The 27,842-nt window shown below is 30.7% G+C and overlaps 1 protein-coding gene and 7 non-coding genes across 10 annotated transcripts in view; all 8 read left to right on the plus strand.

The window, feature by feature from the left end:
- Positions 1 to 6,683: 6,683 nt before the first annotated feature.
- Trnaf-gaa lies at positions 6,684 to 6,756 on the plus strand. Its single transcript has one exon. It is a non-coding gene; the product is annotated as a tRNA-Phe (tRNA).
- Positions 6,757 to 6,841: 85 nt separating this feature from the next.
- Positions 6,842 to 6,914, plus strand: Trnaf-gaa. Its single transcript has one exon. It is a non-coding gene; the product is annotated as a tRNA-Phe (tRNA).
- Positions 6,915 to 6,998: 84 nt separating this feature from the next.
- Positions 6,999 to 7,071, plus strand: Trnaf-gaa. The gene has a single exon. It is a non-coding gene; the product is annotated as a tRNA-Phe (tRNA).
- An 84-nt stretch (positions 7,072 to 7,155) lies between these two features.
- Positions 7,156 to 7,228, plus strand: Trnaf-gaa. The gene has a single exon. It is a non-coding gene; the product is annotated as a tRNA-Phe (tRNA).
- Positions 7,229 to 7,311: 83 nt separating this feature from the next.
- On the plus strand, positions 7,312 to 7,384 carry Trnaf-gaa. Its single transcript has one exon. It is a non-coding gene; the product is annotated as a tRNA-Phe (tRNA).
- An 84-nt stretch (positions 7,385 to 7,468) lies between these two features.
- Positions 7,469 to 7,541, plus strand: Trnaf-gaa. The gene has a single exon. It is a non-coding gene; the product is annotated as a tRNA-Phe (tRNA).
- An 84-nt stretch (positions 7,542 to 7,625) lies between these two features.
- On the plus strand, positions 7,626 to 7,698 carry Trnaf-gaa. The gene has a single exon. It is a non-coding gene; the product is annotated as a tRNA-Phe (tRNA).
- A 6,458-nt stretch (positions 7,699 to 14,156) lies between these two features.
- The window catches only part of LOC123302334 (rho GTPase-activating protein 27-like), a 39,601-nt gene continuing 25,915 nt past the window's right edge, over positions 14,157 to 27,842 (plus strand). Inside the window, exon 1 of one of the 3 annotated variants that reach the window (XM_044885223.1) lies at positions 14,157 to 14,465. The gene's annotated coding sequence lies outside the window, so the exon portion shown is untranslated. Of the gene's footprint in view, positions 14,466 to 23,703; positions 23,989 to 27,842 lie in introns of those variants that run through there. The other 2 variants (XM_044885224.1, XM_044885222.1) reach the window with 2 other exon arrangements.

Below are 27,842 nucleotides of genomic sequence, written 5' to 3' on the forward strand. Positions count from 1 at the left end.
GAAAAATGTGCTTTTAAGACTCGAAATCAAAATATTTAAGTATATTTTTACATAAATTTTAACTTTTTTCAAATTTCATGATTTATTTTTGACTAACGATAATACCCTATTGTCCATAAGTTCAAATAAGCTAATGATATAAATATTTATGTATATCTACACGCCCACCCCATCCTGTTGACCTTCGATAAAATGCATAAGTCTATATTTTCGAGGCAAAATATGACTAAAAAAAAACAGTTGATATCTTGTTAAGAATGTTTAAAACAAATTATTTATTATAATTTTTGAAACTTTGTAATTTTTGTATTAACATATGCCAATCAATTTCATAATTATGTCGATTTAGCTAATTGACGTCCAACCGACATCGATATAGGGGAGATTTGCCTAACTTTGAATCTATACTAAATTTTATTCATAGGCCTTGAAAAAACTAAATGCATTATTAATAATAAAAACTTATAATATTGCTTAATATAACTTATAATTTAGCAAAATTATTGTTTGAATTTAGCAAATTGCAAAATAATAAAAATTAGACATTGAAGGAACGTACAATTATACGGTTAAAAAAAGTGCTACAGTGAAAATCCGTTATACCGACGTTGAAGGGACCAACAATTATAGTTTTTAAGCGATAAGCAATATAAGCGATATCTGCATTTTTATATTAAAGCATATGAAGACGTACACATGTCGGTCATTATTGACTAAGTCCAATGACAATTGGTGGTTAAAGCCGATATATGTGTTCACAAGGTTCAAAAAAAAGTTATTAACGCTTAAAATAAATTTTATAGGATTCAAAATATCTTTACGGTATTGTTTTGTTTATCTAAAATAATATTTTCAGGTTGTATGTACATGCGTCGGCTGTTAGTTGATATATCCTATAATGAAGATTGGTCACTATAGCCGATATTCTGATGATTGCATAACATTAAATATAATAAATATCATTGCAGTGCCCTAGCATTCATGTTTTTCGTAGCGGGCAAAGAAATTGTAGTAAATTAAACGGCTACTTTTTATACCATGTATATATGAAATATACATAGTATATAAAGTTTAGTACCAAGTTTGTAAAAGTGAGGTCGAGTTCGTAAATGAGCAATATAGGTCAATTGAGTCTTGGGTCCGTAGGACCCACGTTGTAAACCGTTAGAGATAGAACTAAAGTTTAAATGTAAAAAATGTTCCATATAAAAAAATAAACAACTATTTTAAAAAACATATTTTTGTAAACATCACTGTTTACCCACGAGAGCGCTAATTATTTGCAAATTTTATAGTATGTATTAGATGGGAATATCAGTTATGTATGTGTGACATGTATGTATGTGTAATGTGATAAAGTAATAAACACTGTTTTTGCAAGGTATTTCAATAATTTACTCAGTCAATTGTTTGATTTCACTTGTTAAATATTAATTTATCATTAAAATTTTGTTATGATATCAAGTCTACTTTTACATTTTTACGAGCAATGTGGTAAATTCGGTATCAATCCAATTGTTTATAAGTGTTTATTGTTGATAAAATTGATTGGCCTAAGTAACCTTTATAAATAAATTGTCAGGATAATAATATTGAAAACAAAATTATGGAAAAATTTTGCAATAGTATGGAGAAAATAGGATGCATGACCTTTTGTTTAATTATTGCAATCTCATTAAAAATAGAATAATTTTTTTTTTATTCTTGAAAAATAATATTGAAATTAATTTGATAAACTTTGAAAAGATTCTATTCAAAACTTAATTTAAAGCCATTCATAAATTTCGTCATAAAAACGGGAGGAAGAGCGTAGGACTATTACTTACCGTGTTCCTACTGTGTTGATCTTTGTAGGGGGTGTTAGGTTAGGTTAGGTTAGAGTCGCTGTTCTGAGGTGGGGTCTACTTAGACCGTAGTGACCGTTGAGATACCGAAAAATGAACCTCCATGAACCATTTCCAGCTGTTTAAGAACAGTAGGTGTGCTTTGACGTCAACGGACTTCAGGTCAGGGTGATCCTCAAATAAAGGGTGGCTCAAGTAAGTTATCTTATGGCAAGAACTAGACAGTGACTGAGCAGGTGAGTAATTGTCTCCTTCTCCTTACCCCTGTGACAGCTCCTGCAGTAGTCGTGATTCACTGCCAGGCCAGCGGGTCTACCGTTCGTTCAGCGTGCCTACCGTCTAGCCAGTGTCCTCTAATAAGCGCAATGATCTTGCTTATAGAGGCCCTTTGAAGTGGTGCTTATAGAGGCTCTATGATTGTACTCAGACCATATTTCTTGTAGTACTACAACTACGTTCCTCTCCCCATTTAAGATTGGACCTTTTTTTAAGATACCCTAATTAAGCAGCAGCTTGCAAAACGCAAACGGAACTTACAGATGTCTATTGATGCTTGTTTCTACTAGCCTTGTGCCGTTTCTAGTAAGCTATTTCTATGTTCCGGTATCCATATCAGGCTTCCAATCATTTGTTCCGCTGGATCATTTAAGGGTATTCGGCAGTCTTGTGCGACTGTCTTGAGGTTAGGTAGACTGAACTAAAGGATTTTAGCGTTGCTTGACTGTTGGGAAAAGTAACCTGTAAGTCGCTGCACATGATGATATATTTCAGTCTTATATATTCAAATACCTCGTAAATAGTCATCACTTACGCTTGTTACACGCTACTGTGATGGCAGCCGGAATGATGGACATAAATCTAGATTTTTAGAGAAAACCACACAATCTACCTTCCTTTCTAACTTAGATCCATCGGTATAGAATACCTCGCGCTTTGGCTTAAACAAGTTCTCATCCCATTCCTGGGTATCCTTACTGAGGATTTGTTTCCAAAGTAAGAAAGAAGTAGAACGTAGCGTCGTAAAAAAAATAATTAAACAAATTTTTATAAAAAACAATTTTTTAGGGGCTTTTATTGTACTAAAAAGTAGAAAATAATTTTGTTATGAGGCACTTCTATATGACTAGTTGTAAAAGCTGAATGCGCTCAGTTAAAAAATCAAGAATGATTGGAAGTGCCTCAAACTTCTACAAATGTAGAACTCAAAAGAAAAATTAATCTGATGCATTTTTTGTGCAATTGAGTATATATCAAATATGGTGGAAGCGATGGGAAAACCACTTGATACTGACCATAAAAATGCATTGTCATCTGATTTACAACTTGTAAGATTTGATTACAAACAACGGGTAGATTAAAATAAGAAAAAGCTTGTAAAAAAAGCATTTTGTTTTGTCACTATGTAGATTCCTTAAGGAAGTAGAAGCCCTTCTTTACTAAATGTCAATGATAAATTAAAAAAGCCTCGTATAAGGCCGAGCTGAGGCTTATCGCACGTGATTTATAATATAGTACAGGAAATGAATGAATTTAAAAATAGTTATTTTTTTATAATGAACCGATTTTGATCTAACACGGCTCATTTTGTTTGTAATTGCATTAAATAAAAGCTCCTAATTAACTTGTGATCCTTCCCTACTCCCTTTTTCAGGAATTTGACTTTTATGCCCTGAGCTGCCGAAACGTATTAAAAATAATAAATGCGGAAATCTCTATTTCGACCCAAGATAATATACAGTTAAACCTGGGTAAGTGAGAAAACTCTATAAGTGAGAATAATAGCCAGGACACGTCATTTTAAGCTTTCAAAACCTCTATTAGCGAGAAACAGAAACCTCTGTAAGAGAGAGTCGTTTTTCTCTCATGGACCTCCGTAAATGAGACTGCTACTTATCTATACCTCTATAAACGACAGTCGAGCTTTATTTATTTATATTATTTAGGAGAAACTATAATTTACTACATTCGTACTTGCTGTGACTTGTTATTGCTGCGTAGGTACCTCTAAAGGAGAGAAACGCTACCCATGTACCTGCAGTAGCGGGAAACTCGGGTTAGTGAGAAACCTCTAAAAGCGAGGATGAGATTGTGCTCCCTTGAACTCTTGTTTATCCAGATTTGACTGTACAACGAAGTTAAAATTAATATTTTAAGAAAAAGATATTGCCCTGGAGTTGACATAATATGCAACTTAATTAATATTATTTTTAGTTTAGACAAAAACTGACAAAAAATTTTTACCCAAAACTGTTATTTCGTATAGTTGTTTCTACGAAATCTAGGCACTCTTCGAATAAATCCAATAAAAGTATTTCATTCTTCTATAAAGACCATTTTAGTTCAAATTAAATGAGCAAACTGAAAAAAGCTGGGTTTTTGCTATCAATTACTGGCTTTAATTACTATTTTTAAAACTATTCGGATTACAAAAAAATATTTGCGTAAAAGATTTGCCGATATAAGATGTGTCCTTTTGAAACTAATATTTTTCGTTTGAAGCATTTTCCTCGATTAAATTTATTTATCGAGTTTCAAGCATATATCGACTTAAAAAAGATACCTTGTAAATGGTATGAGTGTAAAGTGCGGCAAATATTATTTTTTTCCCGGAGCGGCTAAATAGCTACATCGGGCCTTATAGGGCTGTTTCTAACACTAATAGTATTTTTGTATGTAAATAAAAATCTTAGTATTAGATAAAATACTAGAATTTCGTAAAGTTTGATGAAGCGTGGGAAAAAACATTGCATGTATAATTTTTTGTATATTTCTTTTGAACATTCGTGATTCACTATAATTTTATCAATAAATATTAAGTAACATTATAACATTATATAACTAATTTGGAGTAAACTATGAGTATAGTATGGATCCTTAACTTGGTTACAAATATAGTTTAGGGTTTTTAACATTAACCGAGAAGATACCTAATCGGAAAAAATAGTACTGGAAAAAAAAATTCGCAAAAAATAGCCCGAAAAAATAAAATAGACCCAGAAAAAATAGATCCGGAAAAAAAGATCCGAAGATAGAAAAAATATTTATTTTACAAAAAATTTACGAGTTTAACATTACTATCATTCATTCAGTTACTATTTTCATGTGCTTTTTACCGGATTCTTTTTTTTAGAATTTTAAGAATCTATTTCATTTTTGTTGCCTTGAGCATTTTTTTTTTTGATAACTCTGTTTTGTTGTTTGTAATTACGAGTTGGTTGGGTTGAGTTTGTCGACTATAAAGAAGTTGGTTAGGTTCTGAAATGTTTAATCCTTCCGTTCAAAAATGGGACACTATTACAGAAAACCGCAGATATTGTAAATCTTATAAAAACAAGTGAAATCAAACAACTGAGTTAATTATTGGAATACCATGTATAGACAGCGTTGATTTTCGTTGACAGTAAAGTTTTTTTCATGTAAGTAAAGAAAGATAGCCACTCTTATACACAAAGCTAAAAGAGTATCTTTTTTATCACTTCTTCAGTGAATGTTCACGAAAAAATGTTGTTTATTTTTCTATAAAGAGGACCTTTTTTTCCTTTTAAACTTTTGTTCTCTCATTTACGAATGTGACCTCACTTTTTAAGTCCTAAGCACGTTGTAAAAATTTCAGCTTGATCTCTTTTCGTTTTTGAGTTATCGTGTTTACAGACGGACAAACGGACAAACGGACAACCTGAAGTGGATTTTTTAGGTGATTTATGAGTACCTATACCAAAATTTTGTTCGTAGCATCAATATTTTTAGGCGTTACCAACTTGGGACTAAACTTAGTATACCTTGATATATTTCTTATATACATGGTATAATAAAAATTATACAGTTAAGATTAATCAATATTATTGTTTCAGTATACTCCACGGGCGATCAAGATATTGTTCAATACAGGGCCGGATTAACTATAAGGCTAAAACAGCTATAGCCTTAGGCCCTTGATAATTTTCGGTGCTCGATTATGATAATGAATTATATTTTTTATTAGATTTTATTAAAAATATTTTTTTAAGTAAAACATATTAGTGAACTAGAAATTTAAGTGTCGAAGAGATAATTCATGATTTTGCTAGTATCAAAAGCAGAAAAAAAAACTATTTAATTATTATAAGAATGAATTTTTATTGACTTCGAGTTGAGACATACTTATTAAAATAAATACTACGATACTCGAAAAAAATTGTATATAAAGAAATCTATTTAAAAAAATACAATTAAAAATCATACAAGAGACTTACATGTCGCTAAATATCCATATTTCGATTTCGACGCAATCATCGTCAGTTTAATTTTGTGTAAAATGTTTGTAATGTGTTTTATGAATAAATTTAGCTACTGACGTAAGTCTGTTGTATGTTTTCCAATTATATTTTTTAATATATATTTCAATAACTATTTAACTTTTATTGCTAAAATTTTTGTGTATTTATTCATCTGTGTTCAATGACTTAAAAACACAATTTTCTCGGCCTTTCTAGAGGGTTGGTTTAATGCCTAAAATGTTTAAGACGCCCCTGATTCAATACCGATATTGAATCAATATTAACCGTGCGAGGCAAGGGGACAGTCTTGTAGACAATATATAAGTAGAACGAATGGAAATTTAAATAAATTTCTCAAAACATCATCAATAACAACTGTTTTTCAGAAAATTCGAAAGTATAACATGCATTTGCCACAAAAATAGATTTATGACAGACACGTAGCGGTTGCGTTGTGACGCTTTGATATAATATTGTCATACACCCGCCGAAATAGCTCAGTTGATTTCGGCATTTATTTTTTGTAAAGCTAAGGAATATCGACGATGAAATAGAAATAGTTATGTTTATATAGTTATCAACAGCCGAAATAGCTCAGTTGGGAGAGCGTTAGACTGAAGATCTAAAGGTCCCTGGTTCGATCCCTGGTTTCGGCATCTATTTTAACTTCAACTTTTTTTTGTAAAGCTAAGGAATATCGATGGTAAAATAGAAATAGTTGTGTTCATAAAGAAATCAAAAGCCGAAATAGCTCAGTTGGGAGAGCGTTAGACTGAAGATCTAAAGGTCCCTGGTTCGATCCCTGGTTTCGGCATCCTTTTTAACTTCAACATTTTTTGTAAAGCTAAGGAATATCGATGGTAAAATAGAAATAGTTGTGTTCATAAAGAAATCAAAAGCCGAAATAGCTCAGTTGGGAGAGTGTTAGACTGAAGATCTAAAGGTCCCTGGTTCGATTCCTGGTTTCGGCATCTATTTTAACTTCAACTTTTTTTGTAAAGCTAAGGAATATCGACGATAAAAAAGAAAAAGTTATGTTTATATAGTTATCAACAGCCGAAATAGCTCAGTTGGGAGAGCGTTAGACTGAAGATCTAAAGGTTCCTGGTTCGATCCCTGGTTTCGGCATCTTTTTTAACTTCAACATTTTTTTAAAGCTAAGGAAGATCGATGGTAAAATAGAAAAAGTTGTGTTCATAAAGAAATCAAAAGCCGAAATAGCTCAGTTGGGAGAGCGTTAGACTGAAGATCTAAAGGTCCCTGGTTCGATCCCTGGTTTCGGCATCTTTTTTATCTTCAACATTATATGTAAAGCTAAGCAATATCGATGGTAAAATAGAAATAGTTATGTTTATAAAGCTTTCAACAGCCGAAATAGCTCAGTTGGGAGAGCGTTAGACTGAAGATCTAAAGGTCCCTGGTTCGATCCCTGGTTCCGGCATCTATTTTAACTTCAACTTTTTTTGTAAAGCTAAGGAATATCGATCGTAAAATAGAAATAGTTGTGTTCATAAAGAAATAAAAAGCCGAAATAGCTCAGTTGGGAGAGCGTTAGACTGAAGATCTAAAGGTCCTTGGTTCGATCCCTGGTTCCGGCATCTATTTTAACTTCAACTTTTTTTGTAAAGCTAAGGAATATTGATGGTAAAATAGAAATAGTTGTGTTCATAAAGAAATCAAAAGCCGAAATAGCTCAGTTGGGAGAGCGTTAGACTGAAGATCTAAAGGTCCCTGGTTTCGGCATCCTTTTTAACTTCTACATTTTTTGTAAAGCTAAGGAATATCGATAATTCGCCCTCACGGATAAACAGTGATGTTTACGAAAAAATGTTTCAACCCAAGTTGTTTTTTTTTTTACATTTAAACTTTTGCTCTATCTCTAACATTTTACAAGATGGATCCTACTGACCCAATACCCAAATGGCCGATGTTGCTCATTTGCGAACTATATCAAACTGAAATTTTTATAGTGTGTTCAGGACGTAAAAAGTGAGTTCGAGTTAGCAAATAAGCAACATATTTCATATTTGGGTCTTGGTTTCGTAGGACATACTTTGAAAACCGTTAGAGATGGAACAAAAGTTTACATATAAAAATTATTTATTATAAAATTATTGTTTCAAACATTTTTTCGTAAATATCACTGTTTACGCGTGATCTACTGATAAATTCGAAAATCCTGTTAATTTTCTCAATTTAAATTTTTTTACATCCAGGTTTAGTGGAAAAAGAAGAAAAACCTGGGTGTGAACAATGAAAATTGAAAAAATTAACAGGATTCTCGAAAAATAAAAGTAACTAGGGCAGGTAGAATATGAATGCATATAACAAATCCAAATTTCAAATCGATAGAGTAAAGGATATTATAATCGCAGTGCTTGAAGTTAAATTGTAACTTAAACCATTCTTATCTGGAAAACCACTTTTCTATATAAATTTTTATTCCACCTATGAATATTTAAGAGAATTCTTAAAAAGTTTAACGCCAATAAAAGAATGGTTTTTTCGCCAATCAAAAATAAACACAATGTTTCAATTTTAATCTGATTACCGACTGTTATCCATTACTCATTGATTAAATATCAAATTTTTAAATTTCATTTGTGAAAAATTAAATTACACTTTTAGTAAATGCTTTCCTCTTTAATTAACTAAAAACATAGTTTAGTCATATTTCCTCCGAAAATATAGACTTATGCACTGTATTAAAGGACAATGAGGAACACGATTTATGGATTTAGGGATTTTTCGAGATATTTGACATCTTGCCCAGTATACTTAAAGGATCTCTCGATTTTTAACCATCTACGGCAAAAAGATGGTTATGATTTTATCCGGTATGTATGTGGGTATGTATGTTTGTTAACCTGCTCCCTCATAAAGTCTTCTAAACTACTTATAACATTTTTACAAGTGACGTAGCACATTTAATTGAATATGGCGCCCTATAGAGTACATAAATTCCCGTGTTGAGAATCAAATGAAAGTACTTAATTAGCAAATTCAAAAAAATATATTATAAAACTTGATCACGAAATTATAACCTAAAATGAATTTAAATAAAACTCTCGATTTCTGAAAAATCACACTCTAAAAAGTATGAAATAAGAAATAAAATTATCTTTGCAACGGAGGGCCGTTCTGTGGTTTTTAAATCTAAGAGATGCCTCGACTGGAATGACAATTTTATTACATGTTTCATACTTTTTAGAGCGTAATTTTTAAAGGTTGGGGATGCCCAAACGTAGCGAGAAAAATTTTTTTTTTCTAACTGGATATCTCCCGGATCGATTTTATACAACCGACAGTCTAATTTTAGCAATTTTAGGAGGGAGATTGTTAAGGGGGGTCGTTTTGACGTTTTTATGGCTTTGTTTTTTTGCAAAATCGGTAAGTAGATTGAGAAAGTGCTAAGGCTGGGACTTGGGGGGGGGGGGTGTCAACTTTACAGTTCCTTTTCCCGTTTTCATACCATGTTTTTGAAACCATCTTTACGTGGTTTTAAAGATTTGCGTGCCTATACACTCTCTCTAATTAGAATTTGTTTGTTAATTCAGTTCAGGTCAAGGAAGTGCCTTTTGGTTATATCAACTATCCAGCCTCTTTCTCGACCTTTTATATAGACATTTTATTTTTTCCAAAACACGGAAAGACAAATTCCAAAAATTTCACTTCAATAAAAAGCATCTTATAATAGGAAATATATAATAAAGGGGAAATATGACTTTAGTTATGTAGTTGTTCTCGAGTTTTTATATCAAATTTTCCATTGATTTTATCAGTTAAAATTTATTTTAGAGTATAGGCAACAAAAAACACATTTATGTATTAACTATGGCCTATGGTATAAATAAAATAGTTATAAACATAGATAAAATAATAGTATTATAAATAATTATAAAGCTGATGAACTTGAACATAAAATTGGGGAAGGGGAAAGTTTTGTTTAGGTGTATTAACTATTTTTGCTTAAGAATACGTCCATTAATTGCACAGGTCTGCGACTAAAAACTACATAGGATTTTTTACATTTTCTTATAGATTTTGACCTCCCAAAAACAGGAAAACTATTCAAAACATTCTATCACATAGGTTTTCATAGATATTAGTAACAACATAAACTAGTCTTTAAATAGCAATATATAGTATTTTATAGTAATATTATATAAAACTAGTCTTAAAGTAGTATTATATAGTATTTTATAGTAATATTATATAAAACTAGTATTAAAGTAGTATTATTGCACAATAAAAATAAATTAGCTTCGCTTCCAATGAGTTATTCTGTGCATATGGAAGAATACTAACTATAACAATTTGGCCATTATCCTGGAAAGAATCAAGTATCAGGACCATTAAGGGATAGTTTATGGCGACTTCAAAATACTCACGATGCTTTTGGATCAGCAGGCAGGCTATACTAAATACCTATGCTTCTTATGCTTATGGGATAGTAGAGCCAGAAAATAGCACTGGACTAAAAGTAATTGGCCACCCCGAGAAACTTTAAAACCTGCCACCTCTCCATATCAAATTAGGGTTGATGAAACAATTTGTAAAATCACTGCAAAAGGATGGGGACTGTTTTAAATATCTATGTACGAAATTCCCGAAGCTGACAGAAGCAAAGTTGAAAGAGGGAGTTTTCACTGGCCCCGATATAAGAAGGCTTTTAACTGACACCCACTTTATGGAAAGTATGATTGAGATGGAAAAAGAAGCTTGGGTATCCTTCAAGGAAGTAGTGAGAAAGTTTTTGAGAAATACTAAGGATCCTGACTACAAAACCATTGTTCAACTAGCAGCATACGAAGCTCAAGGCTGCAAGATAAGAATGAAGGTCCATTTTTTACACTCCCACATAGAATATTTTCCTGAAACCTGGGAGCTTACAGTGAAGAACAGGGGGAGCAGTTTCACCAGGATGTAAGCGATATCGAGAGACGGTACCAAGATGGGATGTCACTATGCTCGCAGGCTACTGTATAATTTTTAATAAACGAGTGCTTTTACCAATTTTTTGTGTTTGAATTTGCAAAAAAACCTTACGTGATAGAGAAAAATGGCCATCACTTCTGAAATCAGTAAAAATATCTCATACAGTTGACAAAAAATTTTTGTTGCAGACCTGTGTTATAGGACTCATAGGCATCGTTACAGGGGACACGGAAGGGCACGTGTCCCCAATAATTTTCGAATTTTTTTAAAACATAATCAAATTGAAGATAATTTATTTACTTCTTTACTATTCTGGACTTCTTTAAACACGTAATAAAAAATTTGAAATAACTTATTTATTACATATTATGTGAAATTTTACATATTCGTTAACATCATAAAAAACGTCTTAAAATACGTAACATCACGTAAACAAATAGCATACACATTCAAATGAATCATGTTCTTTCTACAAATTAAATGGATACAAAATCTATAGAGCCTTTGTAATTACTAACTTATAAGGTATATAAGGTATTCTCAATATATCATCGAAAAACCGTCACTTTGCAAGGTCTGTTTTTATACCATGCATATATGTAATATGCAAGGTATACTAAGTTTAGTCCCAAGTTTGTAACGCTTAAAAATATTGATGCCATGCACAAAATTTTGCTATAGGTGTTCATAGAATCACCTAATTAGTCCATTTCCGTCTGTGGATACGATGACTCAAAAACGAAAAAAGATGTCAAGCTGAAATTGCACAGCGTACTCAGAACGTATAAAAGTGAGGTCGAGTTCGTAAATGAGCATCATAGGTCAATTGGGTCTTGGGTCCGTAGGACCCATCTTGTAAACCGTTTAAATAGAACAAAAGATATTGAGATAGAACAAAAGTTTAAATGTAAAAAATGTTCCTTATCAAAACATAAACAATTTTTGTATGAATCATTTTTTCGTAAACATCACTGTTTACCCGTGAGGGCGCCAATTAGGCGGAAATTATGTATGTGTGACATGTATGTATGTGTAATGTGATAAAGAAATCAACACTGACTATGCATGGTATTTCAGCAATTAACTCAGTCAATTGTTTCTTTTCACTTGTTAAAATATGAATTAAGTAAAACTCCATGCATACTACTTTTTTTGAGATAAGTCTTTCCTGGCCACTTACCACAGCAACGGTGAAAGGTCATTTTCGTCACAAAGACGTCAGAAAACCTATCTAAGGAGTAAAATGGTAGAGGATAGGCAAGCAGGATTGACTTTGATAGCCATTGAAGCACAAAAGACAGCTGTGCTGATGTCAGATGTAGGACCAATATGTTGGTCGAAAAATTTGCTATGTTAGAAGAATTAATTTACGTTATTTGGGAAGATTTATTATTATTATTATTATTGTTATAATAATTATCTATATAATTTGAACGAAAGACTGATTTTTTAAAGAAAAGACTGTTTTTTTAAAAGAAAAGGCTGTTTGTTATTAATAATTATTATGATTTTTAAGCATGGCAGATTTGTTTAAAAATTTTAATTGGGTTGCAACCATCCTCAGTTGCTTTTTGACCTTGGATTCGTGATCAGCGAACCTAATAGCGCCTCAAGAGACGTTTTCTGAAGTAAAATTTGCTCTGCCACTTCCAAGAGTAGTTTTAATGAGGTTGCAACCGTATTTTGTTGCTTTTTAACCTTCAATTCCTGATCAGCCACCTCAAAGCCCTCAGGAGACGATTTCGACTTGAAATTTTGTTTTGTTTTCACTGATACTATTTGGAGTGCTTTGGGGGCGGTAAAACTATTTTCATTTTCTCAGTTTTCTAACCAATGCCGAGGTTAGTGCTGCTGAATGTAACTAAAGATATAAGGAACACGTGCACAAAAAATTTTGGGAATCGGAGTTGTTCCACCACTTTTCCACATTTTCCGGCTTATTAAATGTACTATTGTTAAGCTTTTTACTTTTTACATGCTATCGCAAACTGTTTAAGAAACTTACTATCAATCGGAATATAAAGTTGTGATTGAATTATAAGTAAGTCAAATATTCGTCGATTTTCGCTATAATTTCGTTAATTTTCCCTAAAAATTCAATAAAAAAAAATGTGTAAAAGCGCCCTCTGGCGACCCTCAAAACTAAAAATAAAAATTTGTCTTTATTCCTTGATCCCAAAAAACCCCGGATACACATTCGGCTAGAGAACAAAATATATTTTTGTCTTTTTCATACAACTGCAACATATGAGTCACTTTTGGAAAGAAACCTACCTCGAAAAATTGGGAAGCTTGAAAGTCATTTTAGAGGTATGGTTTTTTGTGCAAAAATTTTTACAATGATCGAAGGAACACCGTGAGGGGCTACGCAACACCGAATTTTTCGACCCTCTACAAATTGATGGCGCGTACGTAACGAAATGCGCGCTACCTCCTTGAATAATCGCATTAGAAAATTAAACTTATGATATGTAGCTCATCGTAAATCGTTAGGAAACGTAGAAATTTTCATAGAATAAAAGGGCCATAGGAATATTTTGAATTGTCAGAGAATTCATATTCTACCAGAAAAGTCAGGAAAATGTAGGGATGTTGTTGAGTAAGCATTGTACTACAAATAAAAATTTTATTTACATTAAAAATCTTATATTTTCATAGAGTTTTTCAGGGATGAAAATCGAAAAAATCCCGTTTAAACTTTTATATGATAAAATTCAGGAACATTTTTTAAACGGGATCTTGCAAAAAATTTCCATGCAAAAATTAATAATAGTCAATGATGGATTTTGCTGGGACTATTTAACAAACGTCGGCATGGACTTTTATTGCTATTTTACAGGTCTGCATAAGGATATAACATATTACGTTTCTGGGGTACCCAAATACACGAAAATACCTGCAATCTTCTGTTTATTATGATAAGATTAGATAACATATTAAAATATTGTAGTAATAGCGTCACACGATTGATACTAGAGCAACAGTTTTTTTCAAAATGTTTACAAAAATTTCACAATTTATTATAACAACAAAATTAAGGTTCATTATTAAAAAAATTAAGGTTTTTTAATGAATTTCCAAAAAGAAGTCTATAGACAAAAATAATCCAACTAATATGGATTGTTTAAATAATTCTAAACAAGTTCAAAATAAAGTACGAAAATGCTCTAGTTTTCGAAATAGAACGAACAATGAAGAATTAAAACAGGCAAGAAAATCAGTGTCTTTTGACGATTTAACGGTGTTCAGTGATATAAAAGCAGTGAAAACAAATGGATCTTATCCAAAAAGTGTATCCTTACGTAAAATTCAAAATAGTGCATCTTATACAAATTTTGCAACATTAAACCATCGTCAGAATGATCAAAAGAATGGGGCTGATAATTTTCTAGCGGAGTTAAAAGCACGACTTGTAGAAATAAATCAGGTAAGTAAACTTTTTCAATACGTTCAATTCTTATTCGATTGGTGTTTGATATGTTTAAAAAGTGTTCGAAAAATTCTGCAAAACTTTAACCTCAAAAAAATCTAAGGGAAGTCTTAGCGAATTTTCTTAAATAAATTAGAAAGTTGCAATGATAACAATAAAAATCGATGTTGAAATTAGAATGTATTTTTATCCTCTAAAATGAAAAAAATATGAGTGATACTTTTTAAAATGTCAATAAAAAAATATGTGAAAATAAACAATTGAGTTAATTGTTTAAATAACCTACATAAATGGTGTTATAAATAAGTTTCAAAAAACAATGGATATATATGCTACAGCAAAAGGTGATAATAACACCAGTGATTCTAACTTCAGTTAGAGTTGACTTTTCCTAGATAAAGTCGACTGTTACTGGCTTGATATCCCTTTTAACGTAATCGCAGACGGACAGACAGACGGACAACCAAATATTAATATATACCAAAATTTTGTTCGTAGCAGAAATATTTTTAAGCGTTACAAACTCGGAACTAAATTTCGAATACCTACCTTGATATATTTCATGTATACATAGTATAAAAATGTTCCATTTAAAAAAATAAACAACTTTTGTTTGAAATATTTTTTCGTAAACATCACTGTTTACCGGTAAGGATGTAAATTAGGTAAGAACATTATATAGTGTGTATTATATGGAAATATCAGTTGTGTGTGTGATAGCACAGTTGTGTTATCTATACACGACTGTAAATATCTAAGAGCGACTATTCTTTGCTTACATGGCGTAAAAAAACGATTGCGTTTGCAACACTATAAATGGTATTTCAACAATTAACTCAGTCAATTGTTTGTTTTCACTTGTTTTGATTCAAATTTTTAAAAAGTATTATTATCATTCTTATTGAAAACCCATTTTTACATTTTTTTCGAATTGTTTGTACAAACTAATAATTTGCCGAGATTTTCATCAGGAAAATTGTTCACTTTTCTGAGCCAAACCAATTTTGAAATACAGTGGAATCGATAACTCGAACGACAAGTTAAATGCAAAAAATTTCACGTTAATGAGGTTTCAACTTAACAAGTAGTTCGAGACGCAGAGGATTTATTTGTTAAAATTTCAACTTAAAAAGACGTCATTATATTTTACTAACTACGACTTATGGAGTCTACTTTTTGAAATTCGAGTTACTGAGTATAAATATATACTATTCAATTCCTCGGAAGGAAATTACATTTTGTTCGAGCTATAAAGTCTAAATAATTCGATATACCATGGGGGTTCAGCGGAAGAGAATGGTATTTTTTCGGACTTATTGAGGATAACAACTTAACGATGTTCGAGTTATAGATATTACACTGTAACCTCCAGACTAGGGTAAAGGAGCAAACTATCTAATAAGAATTTGGATGCTAAAAAAGTTTCTGTCTTATTTTGAACCAATTGGAACTCTGACATGTTTTGAATTAGGTGTTTGAGATATTCCAAATTTAATTATAAATTAGTTCTCAAAATAATGTAATACATACCAACAATTTGAATTATAAGCTAGGGTTTAATTTGACAACTAAAAATGAGTATAGAAAGAAAAGACGGCTGAATTCCCAATGCTAATTCTTTAAATTTATTTATTCGAATATTATTAACAGGAATTTGAGTGTCCGTCTTCTCAAAACGTTCAGTTTTTGCTTTTGTTAGCAAAACAATGTAAAATAAAGTCAAATTTTAAATGTACAATTAATTTTAAAAGATATGCAACGTTTATTACACATCTGTATTTATATTTGCACATAATACAACTATGCATGGATTGAATAAAACTAGGGATTTCAATAAAACTTTATAAATACATTTTTTGATTAACAAAGTTTCCAAAAATCACAAAAAATTCCTAGGTCATCGGGCTTTTTATTATTATTTTATCATTCAAAGTTGGTTAAAAAGTGATGAATGATATAGTATAGGTTATCCTTTTCAATTGGATATTTCTATATTAAAATATTTAGAGAGTGTGATAAAAAACTAACTAACATATTTAGACAATCTTGTAGTTTATAATAATACCATAAAAATATAAGGTTGTCGATGGTATAAAAACAAAATTTTAATTTAATTATCTTCTTTGAAGATCTATCATTTGATGAACAGTGACGACTATAGTTAGAGTATTGATGATTGAAGAGCGATATCTATATTATGAAATTTACAAGCAGCACTTACACATAAAATTTTATATATTTTTGTAGTTTCGTGGTATTGTAAAGCTAAAAATAACTCATTACTTGACTAAAAAACATTTATTTGGTTTATATGTATGTACTGTGCAATAAACCAAAACTTTTTTACATTACTGTAGGCTTACAATCACCTTAAGGTTGATCGGAGAGTACATTGCAATTTTACAGTATACTCTAAATTTTTTAGATAGCAACATCACTAGTAATCGGAATTATTTAATTTTTTATTAACTAAAATTAATAATTAATAATTGAAAAGTAAGAAAATTTTTTTTCGATATCTGCCTTGGTTTTCGAAATATTGAAAGCTAAATATTTAAACAAAATTTTTAATTTTTGATATTTTGAAATCTACTCCAGATATCAAAAAATTGTATTACTTTTCGTCTTATATTGTCAAGTTAAAACAAAATTTACCATCAAAATTGAAAAAAATAATTTTTTTTAAATTTGTGTCTCCACTACCGTGCTCGTACATACTTAATTAGTCGGGCACAACGGGTTTTTTTTTTTGTTTTCAATAATTTATTAAGGTTTTAACTTTAATTTAAATATGTTTTTTTTTAATTTCCACCGACTAGTTTTGGAGAAATCTATGAAAACATATCCATCTACTGTTTTTCTATAAGACCAATGGCTAACATCACTACTTTTAGTAAAACAAACTTCATGTAAGAACAAAATCTACCCTATTATTAAAAATTGGTCTGACGCTCGTACAACCTTAAATGAATACTATATTTTTGAAACCACTGGAGTTGGAAGGGAATTTAGTATTTAGCAATTCTTAATTCTGTTAAAAAGTGGGTTTACGGACATTCTACTTTAAAAGCAAATTATCGAAATAAGCCGATATTTGCGAACTTTTGTATAAAAGTAAAAAATTTAGGGATTATATATTTCAAACTTCAACATAATACAAGTGAAAACATACAATTGACTGAGTTAATTGTTGAAATACCATGTATAGACAGTGTTAATTACACTGTCACATTACACATACACATACATACATGTCACACATATACATATAACTGATATACCCATAAAATACTATAAAATTTGCGCTATCAAGTTGTTTATTTTTTATAAGGAACATTTTTTCAATTTAAACTTTTCTTCTATTTCTAACTTTTTTTTACGAACTTGACCTCACTTTTTACGTCCTCAGCACGCTGTAATAATTTCAGCTTGATATCTCTTTTCGTTTTTGAGTAATCGTGATGACAGACGGACAGACAGACAACAGCCGACAGACAGACAACCGGAAATGGACTAATTAGGTGATTTTATGAACACCTATACCAAAATTTTGTTCATAGCATCAGTATTTTTAAGCGTTACAAACTTGGGACGAAATTTAGTATACCTTGGTATATTTCATATACATAGTATAAAAAATAAATTGAATACTTTTGTGACTCCCCCTTTTAGAATTTGTTTATATTCATAAAAAATCAAGAAGTTATTGCGCTCGTGTATCATGAACAGTATTAACACCCGGCTAGGTCAATTACACAGTAAAATAATTGAAATAAAAAGTTTGATGAATTTCACCCTGTCCTGCAAGCAATGGCAATATACATGTTATGATATTTATTGTCGAATAAAATTAATTGGAGGATTTTGGAGAGAGGGATTCAATGAAATTGTTCATTAATGACAATTAAATATGATTAGTCATACTGTTTGTTGTTTAAAAAAAAATGAAGCATGTATATTAAAATATATTACATGATCCACTTGAGTTGAGCCCCTATTTTGTGTGAATAGTGGAGCAGCTACGGGTAGGGGAAAGTGGTCTATAATGATCCCTCAGGGTAAAATAATCCCTCGTTATTATTTAAGTAAAACATTAAAGCCTTCTAGTATATTTATCGATAGGTGGTTTTCGCGCGATCAAATTAATCGTTCAACAAAGACTTATGGTGATGTATAAGATAATTTGTGTTTCGTAGTAAAAATATTAATTTTACTGCTTATGATTTATGGTAAGAGAAATTTCAACGTAAAATCTTTTTTTTTTGTATTAGTTTTTGCCGGCTGACTGTTTTTTCTCTTGGCTTTTGTTGACTTATAGTAATATTATAACACAGGCGTATAATAAATTTGAAGGTCAGTTTTTATGACGAAATTCAAATATGTCGTAACGGGTAAAATGATCCTCTTTATATAAGCTAAAATGATCCCTATTTTGTGTGTAAAATGATAATAAATAAAATGATTCCCCATCATGTAACGGATCTTGAATGTGTTGTTTTAGATGAATTTACCAGTTATTTTTGTTTTCATACTAATCGTTGATGCTATGTAAAAGAACATTTAATATTTTATGTGAACTATTTGATAAAAAATGCAATGGGATCATTTTACCTACTATCTTTACAAGGTCGGTCAAAACGATCTCTTTTGAGAAATATTCAGATTAAAAGAAATTTACATACCAATATTGTAACAGTTGAATAAAGAATTCGAAAATATTTCGACGTTGTACACATGTCGAATAGTTTGACTATAAATTACATTTTTTCTTAGGGGGGTCATTTTAGACCACCTTCTCCATTTTTCTAAGTGTTACTGTAATTGTTGGTAATGTCTTAAAATTTAAAATTTCTTAATATACAATTTTATTTCGAGTATTGTGTTATTTATTTCAATAAATACTTACTATAGGTCAAAGGTAAACTGTGAAATTTCAGTACTAGTCTATTTAACAAAAGACTATTAAAGGCAAAACTGTAAGGGGCAGCATAATAACATGTGTTTAGACTCAGACGGTTTGTGGAATTGGTCTACTGAATTTGATCGAGTAATAATATATATTTATCAAGAATTTTTAATTTACAATAAAAAAACTATTTTATTCATTTATGAATGATTGTTATTGTATGGTCAACTTTAATTACTAAAAAATAAAAAAAATAAAATAGAGTAGTCCATTCACTTTCGGGCTAATTTTAGAATGTATTTTATTGAAAATTTTTTTAATGCAATTTCACTTCGTTGCTACTCAAAAGCAGGTCAATTAGATAATACAATTGATAAGATAATTATTTAAGCCAGGTGAAACTCAAAGGCTTTAAATATAGATTTTCTGTAATACGTTTATCTATAATCAGTGCAAATATTCTCAAAAGACATTTTTGATTAAAACTTCGTCACTGTCAAAATTTAAAAAAAAAAAAAAAAACAAAAAATCAACACTTTTGACAAACTGCTGTATCTTCTTCCATTATTTTAGACTCATAGGAAAGAGCAGAAATAGACAAATTATCCAAATATTTATGTTTTGTCCTAATTCTCTCGGTACATATGTAGGTTTGTACGGTTTTTGCAATTTTTTTTTTTAAACGGAAATTGGGCGGGAGAATAAAGAAGGAAAATCTTTTCTTTAGGAAACTGAAAGCAAGAGTCTGGTAGACTTCCATCATTGTTCCAGAAAGTACCTACTGTAATTTGAAGTACAAAATGCCAGTTTTACTTTGACAGTCAAGAAATCGCTCAAAAAGCTTATACACTATGCTGAATAGGGCTTTTCTTCAGAAGAGAATAAGCTTGTCAATGCTTGGCTTTTCTGACTCTTACAATCCTCGGTTGCAAACTCGTAATATATGATAATAACTATTGACTTACATTTTCAAAAAATTAAATATACTTACCGATGAATGGCGGTATGCTTAGGGTAGCGGGTTCGATTCCCGCCGTCACAACCAAAATTAATTTAATGAATATTTGTGATGGGCTGGTGTAGTGCATGGTATATGCATGAAGAGATGCACTCAGACTCTGAAATTGAGGAGCTCATAAATGAAATTATCAGCGGAAAGGTGGTGACACACATATATGGTATCACAATGGGCTCTATAGCTTAAGTGTGTCCTTCCTGGACAGCCAATATAACCTAACCTAACTTACCGACGAATGAGCTGTAAATGGTTAAGATTGGTTCATTTTCGCGAAGATTCTCGTCTCTGAAATTACTTCAATTTTCATAACATGTATATATGAAATATATCAAGGTATACTAATTTTAGCCTCAAGTTTAAAAACACTTGAAAATATTGATGCTCAGAACACAATTTTGGAATAGGTGTTCATAAAATCACTTAATTAGTCTATTTTCGGTTGTCCGCCCGTAAATACGTTAACGTATTTAACGTAGAGTTAATTAACTCTAAAACGAAAAAGGATGTCAAGCTGAAATTTTTATCGCGTGCTAAGACATAAAAAGTGAGATTTAACAATATAAACGTAAAAAATGTTCCTTCACTGTTCCATCACTGTTTACCCGTGAGGGCGCAAATTATATAGTATGTGTGACTGTCTTACAAACATAAGATTGTGTACTGTCTATACATGGTATTTCAACAATTAGCTCAGTCAATTGTTTATTTTCATTTGTTATGTTTATAAGTAGTTTTTGCTACTACGAGAAACAATACACTTTCTATGCCGCCATTATCATCAAAGGACTTCCCTCATTCCAGAAAGTGGTTTGGAGCTCAAGGAGAGCGTAGTTGGATTACTAATTTAGTTTCTGAAGACATGGGCGGAATTTCCATTTAATGTTCTTATTATAAATGAATAACATTACATGGTTTTATCTAGAAAACGTTTTATGAAAAAATTTTCCTGTACCATTTTTCTTTTCAAAGAATTCCACCCACTAAAATTTATCACCGCTTTAACACGTATCATCCTATAAACAATATCTACAGCTTATGTGAAGTATATTAATTATCAATTACTAGTAATTATTCACAAATTATCTAAAACCAAACCTTATAAGAGATAACTTTAAATATGTGTTTTAACTAATAAAACATTGAATATTGAATCATATTTGCTTTTTTTCTCATTTTTGTAAAAGAATAATGGCATGGAAGCTATTGTAATCGAATCAGAGTAACAAAAGCTTACCACCCTCTCAAATTTAGGTTTTCTTAGTATGCAGAGTTCGTAAATGCAAGAAAAATGTTTATGCATCGTATAGAAAAAAATTTCTGTCCAATCTTGAGGTTTTCTCACAATACTATCCATGGCCTGGTCAAGAGGGGGAGGGGAATCGAAAAAGCTAAGTTAGAGTAGGGTGCAAGGGTAAGCTACGTCAAGGGAGGGAGTTTTTTGTAAATCCCCAACCCCCATTTTGGACAATGGAAATATTCAACAAAATGGACCATAAATGTATATTCGGGAGTTTTGGGGTCGCTGATCACAATTCCGTAGTTAGAGTATGAATATAATCCCCTCTTCCTATGTGGATTCATCTCCCGCTGTCCTAACACAGCAATATTCTGTAAATATTCAACAAAACGGACCAAAAATGTATACTCGTGGGTTTTGATGTCGTTAATTTGATGACGATTCCGTAGTTCAATGTGGATATACCTCCCCCCTCCTGAGATATTCGCCCCCCCCCCCTGGCACAACACAGCAATATTCTGTAAGAATTAAAAAAAATGGACCAAAAAAATATACTCAGCGGTATTTAAAAATTCTAACTTCGGAATCGTGATCAGCGACCCCAAAAACCCCTGAGTATACTTTTTTGATTCATTTTGTTGAATATTTACAGAATATTGCTATTTTCGGAATAGTGACCAACGACCTCGAAAATCTTTAAAATTTTTCAAAAATCATCTTAGAAATGGATTATAATAATTGGCCTATTTGGCCCATAGCAATGGCCAAACTAAAATGTAGATTTTAATATATAGACCTTCTTGAACATTAAAAAAACACATGACAACAAACAATTGACTGAGTTCATTGTAGAAATACCATGTATAGATAGTTTTGATTACTCTATCACATTACACATGTTTCTACATGTACCTATCTAATATATGTCACACATAAATAACTGATAATCCCATATTAATACATACTATAAAATTTGCGCTTTCAGGGGTAAACAGTGATGTTTAGGAAACACTGTTTCAAACAAAAGTTGTTTATTATTTTATAAGGAACATTTTTTACATTTGAACTTTTGTTTTATCTCTAACGGCTTACAAGATGGGTCCTACAGACCCAAGACGAAACTTTTTACAACTTTAGCGCGCTATAAAATTTCAGCGTGATATCTCTTTTGGTTTTTGAGTAATCGTGATGACAGGCGGGCAGGCTGACGACAATCAGACGATAGACAGGCCACAGACAGGCGACAGGGAGACGACAGGCAGACGATAGACAAACAGACAGACAACTGGAAATGGACTAATTAGGTGATTTTATGAACACCCATACCAAAATTTTGATCATAGTTTCAATATTTTTAAGCATTACAAACTTGGGACTAAACTTAGTATACCTTAGTTTATATGTTATATTTCATATACATGGTATAAAAATTGCATCTAATTTGCGCCCTCGTGGGTAAACAGTGATGTTAACAAAAAAAAGTTTCAAACAAAAGTTGTTTATTTTTTCATAACATTTAGTATATTTAAACTTTTGTTCTATCTCTAACAGTTTACAAGATTGGTCCTACGGACCCAAAACCCAATTGACCTATGTTGTTCATTTACGAACTTGACCTCACTTTTTACGTCCTCAGCACGCTATAAAAATTGCTTGATATTTATTTTCGTTTTTTTATCGCGATGACAGACGGAGAGACAGACAGACAGACAGACAACCGGAAATGGACTAATTAGGTGATTTTATGAACATCTATACCAAAATTTTTATAGTAGCATCAATATTTTTAAGCGTAACAAACTTGGGACTAAACTTAATGTACTATGTATATTTCTTATATACACGGTATAAAAAAAATTTACCCTATAAATTTAGGTACAAAAAAATTCGTTATTTTACACGTCTAAAAAGCTTTTGTGGAATCATTTGCAATGTTTAATATATATTATTCTAATAAGTGCATATTAATCCAGATACAGAAACACCATGAACACAGTGTATTTTTAATATGAAGTAATTAAACAATTTTACAAGTTGTAATTAAACTATTTTTTTTTTGAAAATTAAATTAAATCGTTTTATATATAGTGTCATCATGTATTGAAACAGTTACCAGTTTTGTTTATAAGTTTTATGTATGAAAGTGTTTTATTCTATTTACTGAAGTCTCGTGGCTTTTGAAAAGTGTTTATTTATATTTTTTAAACAATTCAGTACATTGTTTACTCTAAGTGAATAAGTGGATGCTGCAAGTGATTTGATTTTGTTATCAGAAAATGTTTTGTTTATTTATTATTGACTTACCCGTTTTATTTACGGGTAAACAAGTGTTTCAAGAATTTATTTACCTATAGTAAAAGTGAGTAATTTTTATCTTATATAATTGGAAATTTTAGTTCCGAGGATGGTTAAATATAGTGAAGAGTAACTCTGTAAGGACGTACATTTATAAAACTTGAAAATTATGATAATATAAAAGTTTTAATGATTTTGAATGAATTACGAAAGAAAATATACTGTTATAGAATTAATTTCGTTGAATTTTTAGTTTGAAGGTTTAACATGGAACTAATTAAATAATGGAAAATATAAATCGATATTTCTCAAAAATAATATCGATAACTATTCTTGAAACTTTTACCAGTTGCATAATTATTTAAAATTTTAACAGAATTTCAAAATTTTTTTTTAATTTTGTATTAATTTAAAATTATTTAAAGTTTACATACTGTTTCCCTTTGAACGCACATAGCAAAACAATTTGGTGACTGAACTTCGTTAATTTTAAAAAAACCAGTGCACATTAAGGTAATACGAGCGTCAAGTTTAAACTTGTGGTTGAAATTATTTTTATCTTATTTTCAACTTTGATGATGAATTTTGTTATAACTTCATGAATGTAGAAAAAAAATACGAATAAAATTTTTCGATATTTGCCATGGTTTTCGAAACATCGAAAGCTTAATAATTAAACAAAATTATCGATATTTTGAAAGTTACTCCAGATATTGAAAATTTTTATACCATGTATATATGAAATATACATAGTATATTAAGTTTAGTACCAAGTTTGTAACGCTTAAAAATAATGATGCTAGGAAAAAAATTTAGTCATAGCTGTTCATAAAATCACCTAATTAGTCCATTTCCGGTTGTCCGTCCGTCCATCCGTCCGTCTGTGGACACGATAACTCAAAAACGAAAAAAGATATCGAGCTGAAATTTTTACAGCGTACTCAGGACGTAAAAAGTGAGGTCAAGTTCGTAAATGAGCATCATAGATCAATTGGGTCTTGGGTCCATAGGACCCATCTTGTAAACCGTTAGAGATAGAACAAAAGTTTAAATGTTAAAAATGTTCCTTATCAAAAAATTAAACAACTGTTGTTATCAATGGAATATATCAAACTGGAAATGGTTCTAGAAATCAGGGATATTACAAATTTGTATACTTGTAAGGAAGAGGATTCGAAGACCTTCAAAGCTCTGCTACTGAGCTCAATTCGTCATAATCAAAGAACTCCAAACAAATTAAACGTTTGGGGGCATTTGAGAGTTTCTAAAATTAAAGTTGTAGGTTTTAAAAACTATTTTATAAATAAAAAGAAAAAAAAAACTTTACTCTTCAAGAAAATTTGAATTTCTCGACAAAACTTGTATACGAATGGAAAAAATTGATATCTCATTATTTTCTTAATTCGAAAAACAATCAATCAATTAGCTGGTTGATTATACTTCACTAAATTTAAACTGAAAAATCCTTGAACTTGGACAATAAAAGGGTACTATTCATATTCCTTAATTAACAATTTAGTAAAGTAAAAATAATCAGAAAATTCACCACTGTAAATGTCTAAATTATCCTTTTTGGGCCACAAAAAAAGTGTAAGCTACCCCATTTTAGAAAGTTAAAATTAATCTTATTTTGACCAATATATACTTTTCCATTTCGCAGTATAATGTAAAAAATTATCTAATCTAGGCAAAATTAAGTATGAAATGAAAGTACTCTATAATTCCAGACTATTAATTTACATTTAATTTAACTCTGTTAATTGTTAATTAAAGGTTAATTGACTAATTAACCTTTAATTAAATAAATTGTGTCTATTAAGTTTTTAAAAATTATACTGCGTGTCTCGAAAGATATCATAGTGGAGCACATTCGGCCCATCCGTCGGAAAAAATTTTTCATCGACGATTTCATTGCATATTCTTGTTGGAAAGACGTCCCATAATAAGGATCAAATTTTTTTTAATCAATTTTCTTTTTGGCATCTGTGAAATTTTATTTTTTGAAACAAATAAAGACATTCTAGACTTTTTTGGGTCATTTTACATCAAAAAGGTCAGATTATTTCGTAAATTTTACCGTTACCGAGATATTAACAGTTTAATATGTTTAGAAAAACTCCAATGGCGTCTCTTAAGTATCTCTGTGACGTAAAAAATGCACGGATTAAATATTGTAACACAGAGTATACTTAAGTGTCTAATTTGCTTGGAGTATTTATTTGATTACAAATTTTGCAAACAAAAAAGTATTTTAAAAAATTGAACCAAATTTTCGTCTGGAAAACAGTTGATTCTTTAAAGGACGCATTTCGAACAGAAATATGCATACAAATCGAATCAGAAAATTTTTCCCGACGTATGCACCCGTATAAACTTCACTAAAAATTTGTTTTCTTAAAAAAATAATCAAATTGTTATTTAATATTATTATTAAAAAATATTTTGGAGATAGCTTTTTTATAATGTCGATTCAAAAATGACGGGTTTACATAGAAACTTTGCCTCCGTCATTGCATTAAGCTTACGTCACACAAAGAACACACCCTTCAAGTTTCAGGTCTCTACGATTAGCGGTTTGGGCTGTGCGTTGATCCGTCAGTCAATCAATCATTCAGGACGAAGCATTTTATACGTATTAACTATTATTTTAAAGACTTTTCACCCAAAAGTTTTACAACATGGCTTATTTTGTTCGTAATTGAATTTAGAAAAACTCCTTAAGTTAGTTTGTGATCCTTCCTCACTCTCTTTTTCGGAAATTTCGACATTTATGCTCCAGAGTTCCCGAAACGTATTAAATAAAAAAATGAGGATGAAACCATTCTGGAGGTTTTTGGGTTCACTAAATTTGAATCTGGCCATAAAAATTAAGAAAATTCGAGGTCACTGAATCCAAATCTGGCCATAAAAATAGTGAAAATTCAAAATAGCGGCCGAAAAATTCAATTTTTTGCTATTTCGACTCCGAAGAGAGTAGGGAAGGATCATAAACTAATTTTTCTATATGCAATTATGAACAAAATAATAATAATAATAATGGAGTTTAACCTCCGTTTGTCTGGAATATACGCCTAAAACAGAGGCCACCTACATCATTATTTGTTAAACTTTATTTATTTAACTACATTCATATTTACAATTACATTTGTGATGTGGGTGGAGTCGGTTACTTCATTTTTATCCAAGCGACGACTATGTGATCAATTCTACCGCCCCCATAAATTATAATTGTTCACATTCCCGATGCCTGGAATCGAACTCGCAACCTAATTCTTAGTAATCTCGGCCACTTAGGCTCGGCCACTTAAGATCTTATTCCGAACAAAATGAACCTTGTTAGATCAAAATTGATTCACTCTCAAAAAAAGTTAGTCAGTCCTGATTTTACATTCATTAACTTTAATATTATTAATATTAAGGCTGTTATTTTCAAATTTTAAACAATCTTTGATATTCGTGAAACTTAACAACCAAGGTGTGAAAAATGAAAATTGAGAAAATTAACAGGATTTTCAAAAATTAAAATTAGGGGAAAGTGGTCTATAATGATCCCTCAGAGTAAAATGATCCTTCGTTGTTTTAAGTAAACCATTAAAGCCATCTAGTATATTTATCGATAGACGATTTCCGCGCGAGCAAATTAGGTAATCGTTCAACAAAGACTTATGTATAAGCTAATTTGTGTTTCTTAGCAAAAATATTAATTTTACTGCTTATGATTTGTAGTAAGTCAAATTTCAACGTAAACTCTCTTTTTACGGATTAGTTTTTGCCGGCTGACTGTTTTTACTCTTGGTTTTCGTTGACTTTTAATAATATTATAACACATTTTCATAGACGTATAATAAATTTTAAGATCAGTTTTTATGATTAAATTCAAATATGTCGTTACAGGTAAAATGATCCCCTTTATATAGG

This window comes from Chrysoperla carnea, chromosome X, assembly GCF_905475395.1.
Source record: "Chrysoperla carnea chromosome X, inChrCarn1.1, whole genome shotgun sequence".
Classification (NCBI taxonomy): domain Eukaryota; kingdom Metazoa; phylum Arthropoda; class Insecta; order Neuroptera; family Chrysopidae; genus Chrysoperla; species Chrysoperla carnea.